This window comes from Anguilla rostrata, chromosome 1 (genome assembly GCF_018555375.3).
Source record: "Anguilla rostrata isolate EN2019 chromosome 1, ASM1855537v3, whole genome shotgun sequence".
NCBI lineage: Eukaryota > Metazoa > Chordata > Actinopteri > Anguilliformes > Anguillidae > Anguilla > Anguilla rostrata.
The window spans coordinates 43,361,613-43,371,192 of NC_057933.1; the positions used below are offsets into that span (position 1 = coordinate 43,361,613).

General features: G+C 38.3%; 1 long non-coding RNA gene across 1 annotated transcript; it reads left to right on the plus strand.

The window, feature by feature from the left end:
* The first annotated feature begins 248 nt into the window (after positions 1 to 248).
* Positions 249 to 2,364, plus strand: LOC135241907 (uncharacterized). Its single transcript, XR_010326158.1, has 4 exons — positions 249 to 459; positions 557 to 651; positions 816 to 866; positions 1,120 to 2,364. It is a non-coding gene; the product is annotated as an uncharacterized LOC135241907 (long non-coding RNA).
* Positions 2,365 to 9,580: the final 7,216 nt, after the last annotated feature.

A 9,580-nucleotide genomic window follows, 5' to 3' on the forward strand; every position in this document is an offset into this window, starting at 1 on the left:
ACTTCTCATTCGGTAAAAAGGGAGGAAAGAAACAGGAACAGAAGAAGGTACAGGTAAGCAAATATAGGTTTCGGTTAATAACGTTATGAGGAGCAATCTGTTATAACCAGATGATCCTACGGCTGCCCATTAAGTGCCCATGTTTTCTCTTGCAGATAAATGTTGGAGTCATGTCTCTGCAGAGTGGCAGTTTAAAGCCACTACGTGGGAAAACCCTTTAAGCACAGACCCTGAAACCATAGCAGATAGTCTCCTGAAACTGGCTGTGAAAAAAAATGAGGGACTTCAATAAAGATATGGAAGGAGGACCCTACATCCTTCTGTATCCTGATGGATCAAAAGTCATCAACATCCCTGGGACACAAAAGCCTTTCACGCTGAAAGAATACAAAGCAGAAGTAGGCCGGACACATGCACAAATTACACTTTTTATATTCCATGAAAAGGACCGGGAAGAAGGTTAGTTTTGCCAGAACTTACTGCTTTCTGTTTAATACAGAATTATTCATATACACACAGAAGCATCTAACGTTGTCTGGTTTTGTGGTTCATCTAGATCGAGAACTTGGGTCAGAGCATTCAGAATCTGACACTGAGGTTGTGATTGGAAGTAGAAGACGTACAGCTGAGTTTGATCTCGCTGACACACTGGTGAGTGTAATATTATTTTAAACATAATTAGGTGATATTTTGAAAATGAACAGGTTTTCCGAAATATTCTCAGACTAATATGAAAACATTAGTAACATTTTGTATTAAAATCATCAGTTTTAATGTGTAAGGTGTGATTTATACTGTGGTTTTACTACTTTCAGCCATTGGAACCAGAATGAAAGCAGCCCCATACCAAACGTGAGAGGAACAATGTAAGCAAGTTACATACATATATTGTTAGTGCTTAATTTGGATTGTAGATCCACCTTGGACTTAATCTTACTTGTTAAAGTACCTTGATGTTCTTTTAGTTACTTTTGTAGATACTCAGTAGTGGAAAATCTGGCTATTGGAACACACAGTGCATACTAATGTTATGTTGCTGTATGCTCCTTGGTCCTGATATCTTGATATATATTTTTGGTTTTGAGAGTTAAACAATATAATTTATGCCCTATTTCTCAGCAATCGTCTTGGGGGACCGTCACCAGTGAGTGCAGTACCAGAGGTAGTAATATATTGCTAGAGATTACTTGTCACAATCCAATTCAAACTACATGGGATTGCCTTTTATGTGTGTATTAGGCTACTCATTTGTATATAGGCCTAATGTAGTTTCATAGATTATAGACAGCTATATTTGTAATCACATTCTACTTTCTGCGTGTCCAGTATTTTAAAGAACGGGCATAGGCATAGCCTAATAAAGCATTGGTCATTCTTTATTGAAAAACCCAGGAGTTAAAAGTAAAATGTAAACAACCACAGAGATGGTTAATCCCAAAGCATTGAAAAATGATCAAAATGTATTACTTTCTAGATGGTAATGCAAATGAGTAAATAGAAATGTAAAATTTTAATCAAAATGTGCAAGTCTCTTCACTGACAGTAAGTACATTCTGAATTAACATGGATTACCTATGAGGTAAGTGGTAGAGTTCATTTGGTATTCCCCCAGGACATGATGCAAGTCTGGAGGGCCAAATCCTGTGCTTGTTCCAGAGATCGGTTTATTCATTGAGATCTTTCTGCAGAATATTTCTAAAGCAGAATCTGAGTAGACACTGGTGTTCATTGCTGCCATTAAAGTGTCCTGCGTCTGTGAAGTCCATCCAAAATTGAGCCCTAGGAATAAATTGAATACAACTCCATAAATAAAATGAATTGTGACCTGCAATACTGCAAGTGCTTTATAAAAGTACAACACGGTGTTAACAAAGTATTGCAATGGTGGCTCTAGTGACACCAGGGTAGCCTACATCCTTAACAGTGGTTCCCAACCAAGGGTAGTAGGGTTGAGCCCAGAGACTGTAAAAAATATGGACAAAGCTACTGTGACATTTAGCAATCTCATACACACACACTACCAGCATCATTGACGTCCTAGCATTCTTATACATCCACTGTACTAATGCAATATCACTTTTGTGCACATTTAGACGTCGTCGCTCACCTGAAATCACAAGACATACAGTACATCGTGGTTAGCCAACTGTAACCTGGCACGCTCTGTCTACTACTGTCTTCACACCATCCGTTCATGTAAAAAATAATAAAACCAGAGTAATGAGAACAGCGTCTTTTACTGCTACCAGTACCACAGAGCGAATGCGTAAGTGAATGCAATGATAAGAAAACTTTCGGTTACGCTGACCTATAAAACGCTATTCCAAAAGCAAAATTAGACATACATCGTTAGAAAGCTTATACTCTCACCTACTGAATAAATGAATTGTCAATCAAGCCAGTCTGTACTAAAAAGGGCGACAACGCCATAAACGGCACATGTGGTATTACGCACAGCTATTTTGGAAGGTACCCAAGCATCACAAATGCACGTATATTTCACAAACGGAGTGTTCAAGACAATATATGACCACTCAGTCTCAAAAGGGATATCTCTACGCGTAAAACCAATGGTAAGGTTGTGTATTTATTCAATATTTAGTCCCAGATATTGACTGTAGAATGACATGGTATCATTTTTTTTATTTTATCTTTTTTACTTTATCTCGTTTTTTTTGTTATTCAGTGAGCAGCGTTTTCACTTTTTTGGCATATCTTAGGGCTATTGTCGGGTTTATCATGTTGCTATGACGGAATACGATTTTTGAGTGGTGAAAGAATATTTGTATGAATGCCCAGATAGACAATATTGTCCATTATGTCATGGGTGTGGGTGTAGTTTCAGATGAGACTGTATATCTATACAGATAATGGTGTACTCGCTCATCCCGAGTAACAAACAACAACTGAAAGAGGCTGCAGTAAAAGCCTGGAAAAGCATCATAAAAGAAGAACGCAACAGTTTGGTGATGTCAGTGGGTCGCAGGCTTGATGCAGTTATTGCAAGCAAGGGATATGCTACCAAATATTAAGTGTTATTTACTTTCATTTACTTAAATACTCTGTTCCAATACTTTTGTTCACCTAAAAATCGGGTGGTCTGATACCAAAGGTGCTATGTTCTAAGTAGTTTAACACATCTAGGTGTAAATATCAGAAAATAAAAGCTGAAATTCTGAACTCTTGTCTCATGTTCATCTTTTTATCTCAACCCCAAATGTATTCAGTGTATTGCAAAAACAAAGTTCCAATACTTTTGGAGGGGACTGTACCTTATACAATAACTAACCTTTATGATAAACTATACATCTATGGCTATTGTTCATGTTTAGGGAATGTTCTACACAGACATGTCAATCAACATGCATGTACATGTCACGGGTACAGACAGTGACAAAATGATCTTTGAGACATAAAATAAATACATTTCTGATGAACTATAAATCAATGACTATTGTTCCTGTTTGGGAATGTTCTAAACACAACTGGATCTATAACAATTCTAAAAATACTATCCCAGAAGGAAATACAAAATGAGAAAAGGATAGCCAAAGAGAATCAAAGGAGACTGCAGAAGAGATGGGTCTTCAGTTGGCTTCGGAAACAGCAGGGAGAGTTTCAGCTGTCCTGACAGCGGTGGAAAACTCATTCTATTCCATTCTGCCACGCCCCTAGCAGTTGGAGAATTGAGGTCTGTTCAGTGTCTGATATTTTGAAGATAAAATAGTGTGGTACCTTTGGCTGTCTGGTAGGATAGAGTATAATGAAGGTTTTGAGTTTTATGCAAGCTGATAGTGGTAGCCAGTTGGGGGAGGTGAGAAGGGGAGTGACACAGCTGAGACTGGGCAGGTTGTAGAACAGGCAAGCACTGGCATTCTGGATGAACTGAAGTCTGATGTGGGAGGCAGGGAGATCAGCAAGGGGGAAGTTGCAGTAGTCCAGAATGACCAAGGCCTAGATATGAACTGGGAGGAAGTGGTGAGAGAGAGAAATTCTCCAGATGTTGTGCGCACCCAATATACTGCTGTTACATTTGTGTTACATGTTACATACATTTTCTTGGAGAGGGACAGTTGTTGTATTGGACCACTCCAAGGTTCTTCACAGACGAAGAGGGTGACACTGTTATGTCATCCAGGGTGATTTAAAGGACAAGCGGGACGTGGACCTAGCTAGTTAGCATAGCACCTCCAGTTTTAAAGAAGTTCAGCTTCAGGTGATAATATACCATCCAGCTCAAGATAACAACCCAAGTGTAATAACTGCCCACAGTGTTGTTTCGTGTGATTCATGCATCGGTGAGGTCAAGAAATCGGAGGGAGAGCAGAGAGGTGGAGGATGTGATAGAGTCGACATTGTGAACAGCCAACTGGCAGTTCAGTAAGTCCTCTGCAACCATAAAGTGGTAGCAGGAGCACAGTGAAGAGTAGAGAAGGTTAGAGAGGGTACACTAGAATAGAAAGGAAGCAGATGGGAAGGAATGCTACAAGTACCACACAGCTCTACTGTAGCAGCATAGCAGCCACCTTGTTGTACTCACTCAATAGATCTCACAGACAGGCTCCAATGTCTTCATATGGCAGATGCTGCTACTGTAAATACTGCTCTTAATTACAAAATAACTAGTGATATATATACAGCCTAAGCTGTCTCACATAGCTAATTAGCATTTAAATATCTCCAGCTAGGTCACAAACAAAACAGTCAAACAATTCAAAAGTTAATTTTATCTAGGTCGACCACAGAGGTGAAAAGTCCACGGTCAGAAAGTAGAAGTCCTGCCATGTGTTTCTTCCACTTAAGAATGCTCGTTCAAATTCTCAACATAAGTAGGGAGACACAGGAAACGTAAAGTTGTGGTAAAAGAAAATAGTTGGTATTGAATTAATAGGTCAACAAAACTGCTGCACAATAAAAGATGGCGCATGTTAGTGGGCTGAGTGACAAAAAATGGTCATCCTGCTACGGAGAGGGTAGAGAAGAGGAGCATGGGCGAAGGGCTTGAAAACCCAAGCCACCGGGTGCTCCAATTTGGGCGACTACATTCCCCTCTGCCACCCGCAGTCCACCTAATGCCCTGCTGCACAAAAGCGAAGGGAAAAGACAGAGGAGAAAGGAGAGGACCGAAACACACCCATTTACTCAGCCAGCTGATTTCACCCAATAATTCTACCTCCTGGCTGAACAATTGTGCTAGTTAGCAAATATAGGTGACTGGAACAAAATACTGGGAAGGCCTTTTATTTTCTAAACCCGGATTTTCTACCTCTGGTTGACAAAATGCTGACACTGATTAAAAAACAAGCATTTAGCCCCTTCTACAATGAGAAATGTAGCTCATGCACACCATGAGATAAACTGACAGTTCCTTTACCTTAATAGTTTCTTAAGCTATCATGTTAGTGATTGTTTCATTAATATTACATGTGCACTACATATTGTTCAGATATTTTTAAAACTGAATTCTGTGTAGGAAAGTATGAATATTAAAGGAAATGTGCAAGGGTGGGAACTGGAGAGAGCAAACAATTCTGCTTTGTGGATTTAAAACGATAAACAGTCTTTGTAAGAGATTACTTTTGTCTAATTTTTAAGGATGTGTGTCTAATCAGGAAGACCCTTGCTAACTGAAAGTATGGGGGCCCCAGTGAGCACCTTCTCAAATGGGAAGGTCCAGAATCAAGTAAAAATATTTATATAAATTCACTTATGTGGACACTTATCTAAGCACACACGTGTGCTTAGATAAATTAATGCATTTTATGAGGTTAAATCAGTTCTAATTTAAACGTATTTACATCCATATCCAGTGAGCTCTGTAGGAATTACAGCTCTTTTTATACATAGTCTTCCCATTTTAGGGGACCAAAAATAACTGTACAAAATAAAATGATCTTATTTAGTACCAAATTTATAGTCATATTTAATACTTTGTTGCAAATCCTTTGCGTTTCATGGCTGCCTGAAGTCAGTGAACCATATACATCACCAGACGCTGGGTATGTTCCCTGGTGATGCTCTGCCAGACCTGTACTGCAGCCGTCTTCAGATCATGTTTGTTTTGGGTGATTAGTGCTTCATTCTGGTCTTCGACAAGTGAAATGCATATTCAGTTGCATTCAGATCAGATTACTAAATCAACCAGGGCCAAGTCAGTTACGTATTTGGGTTTATTGTCCTGCTGCAAGGTGAAGTGCCTTTTCATGAATTCTGAGGCATTTGTTTGGATCTGAGCAGATAAGATATTTATGTACACTTCAGAATTCATCCTGCTGCTGCCGTCAGTAGCCACATCATCAATGAAGACAAGTGAGCCAGGTCCAGTGGCAATCCTACATGCCCAAGCCATAACTCTACCTCTATCATGTTTCGTAGATGAGGGGAATGTTTTGGATCATGAACTGTTCCTTTTTTTTTCACACTTTCCATCACTTACAGGTTAATACTTATGATCTGTCTATAAGTTTGTCCCAGAACTCCACAGATCTTTTAGTGTATATTTTAGCCAAATCTAACCTGGTCATTCTCTTCTTCAGAGGTTATGCTGGTGTAGTCTTTATTTTAGTCTTTGACAAATCTATGCCAACACCCTGGAGAGTGTTCTTGATCTGTTTAGAAATTTAAAGGGGGTTTTTCTTCATAATTGAAAGTATTCTTCATTGCTCACTACGGTGGTCTTCCATGGCCTATCAGGTCATTTGCTGTTGCTGAGCTCACCAGTGCATTCTTGCTTCTTAACAATGTATCAGACAGTTGATTTTTGCACACTCAATGTTTTGCCTATGACTCTGATCGATTTATTCAGATTATTCCAACCCATGGCCTGCTTTACTGGTGTAGACACTTCTTTGGTCTTCATGTTGAGAGACAATGGCAACTTCAAATTCAAATTCCACACCTAGAATCAAGTCTAGACATATTGCTTTCTTGTGCATGAAGGTGTGTGTGTGTGTGTGTGTGTGTGTGTGTGTGTTTGCATGCATGTGTGTGTGTGTGTCTGTGTATTCTCTTACACGATTTACCCCAATTTTCCTGACCCTCCAGAACTACTTCATGAACCCCAGAGATCTCCAGATATGGCTTTTCCTGTTACATGGCAAGTAGGTATATATAAAATTATAAGAGTATAATGCCTTCCACAACAATTTAATTGATATTGATATTATCATAAACACACAATATTTGTTCACATTCATTCATATTTTTTAAAGATTGAAACTGATCTAATGGATGGTTCAACTCTAAGAAACTGCAGGGAAATTATGCCTAGATGTTAGAAAAATTATATTAATTAACCTATAATGTTGTTGATGCTGGGCTAATTTAAGGTAGATTATTACCCAATTTTTTAAAGGTAAGGTCAAGGTGGAAATAGATTGTGTTTTATGTAATGCCCTGTAGAGGGAAACCTTGAGCTTTGAAACAATGGAGTAGGCAGCAGGGGAGTTCATTTGAATGCTTTTTTAATGCTGAATGCAGAATGCAAGATTCATTTTAAATATCTTGTGTTTTCTGAAAACCACCTTCCCCCACATCCATAATTTAGCAGAAAGAGCATCTGCAATAACCTTGGATCAATTGGGATGAAAGACAAAACATTGGTCTAACTAAACATAAATGTACAGTACAGTCTTTATGATGCAGTTTTTGTGCAGCCTCATGTCATTTTTATCATTATATAAGCCTTAGAGAGCATAATTACAGATTTATTTCACAACTTAATTTCCTTCCTACTGCAAAGTTATTGTTTCTATCTTAGAATGAATAGAAAGGGAGCTTTGTGTATTGTAACCAGAATGTATATGTAAATTCAGATTCATAATAGAAATATTATTTCTGATAATACAATTATTTCCCAATCAGTCAACATTTAGAACAGGATCTCCAAATGTGTGTGTGTGTGTGTCTGTGTTGTCATATTTCCTGATTACCTAAAGAAAATCCATAAATAACTATTGTTTCATTCAAGATTTATAATATTTTTCCTGACATTAAAATAAACAATGTTTCTCCATTATCAGCCCCCCCTTCCCCCCAAACACACACACACACACACACTCACTCATACACACTCGTGCATGCACACACACACACACACACACACACGCACACGCACAGCACTGCTCCTACCTTTGATGAGATCATCCATTCTTTCTACAGCACATTACAGCACAGACGGTCAGTGCACACTAATCTAATACATCAAATATACAATTTCACCCGATTAAAACAACAATATAAAATTAGACAAAAGTAGCTATCTAATCCAATAGCCAAAGGTTTTCTGCACTCTAATAAATTGAAACATTCAGTGTGAATTGAAATTGACATTTATGTAGACTTTCTAGTTATATATAATATGCATGGACTTTCAGCCCCACAACAAAGGTGGTTAATGTTTGTAAAGGTTGTTTTGGTTGTTCCACTTCTTAACCTTCATTACCTTCTCCTTCTGTACAGCTACAATCAGATAGTTCATCTTTAGCTGGAACTGAGCTATTGTTACAATAGAAGCTGAAAATCAAATAGATTAAGTTGATATCAAAATATCAATTTCTCTTATTTATTAATTTAAACATATCTCTGTGACTTCACTTACTGTATAAGCTTTTCAGATTTGTGAATGACCCCATTCCAAAAGTGTTTGTATCACCAAGGTTCTGCGGTAAATACAATTGTGAGTCAATGGCAAATAGTGATTGAATCCAGGCCATTGTTATAATCAGGGAAATACATTGTTCATTGTTAATGGATCCATGCAGTATGTATTATACAAATGGTCTGAGTTTTCTGACTCTAACAGAAGGCAATACACAGAATGGGGCTTTCCCATGGAAGCTTGCCAATGAGGGAACATAACACCCACTGTAACAACTGCAGACAGTGAGTCATCCATGTGCGATTTGATTGCCGAGTGCATTCAGGAGGCTTTGACAGGGGGGTCTAGAAAACAACTGCATCATTACAGTGGGTCTCTGCAGTGTTTTAGCCTCAGAGTTTCTTCTCAATATTTTGAAGGAGCAACTGACCCTATGTCAGGGCATATGGCGGTGAAACACGCCATTTCTTTGGCATTTTAAGCTCGTAAGGAAACTTTCAGTTTGACATTTTCCACAAGAAAGTCAATCAATCAGTTGATGAAAGCAAAGAATCATTCTCGATTATGTCAAAAATTCCGATTTGGTGACTGAGTAGGCCATCATTTCTCAAACCATTGGGCAACTAATCGTGCTCTGAACAGGGACATCCTCAAATTGAAGGACACATCTATTTGCAATAAAGAATGCTTTAACGGAATGTAGATAACACAGTGCCATTAAGCAATAGTTGACATTGACCATATAAGACAATGAGCACTCCCAAACAGAGCCAAGAAAACATGCTCCACACTTTTACCAAAATACATTTACCGTGTGTTTGCACAGAAAATATTGAATGTAAAAATCAACTCTTACAGAGTACTTTTTACAGTTAAGGGCATGCATGATCCCTAACAGCATCATATGTTGCATACAAACTGTTGCATTTGATTTAACACTGAGCATTTTGCTGTGTTAATGACTTTGCTGTGTTAAGGACC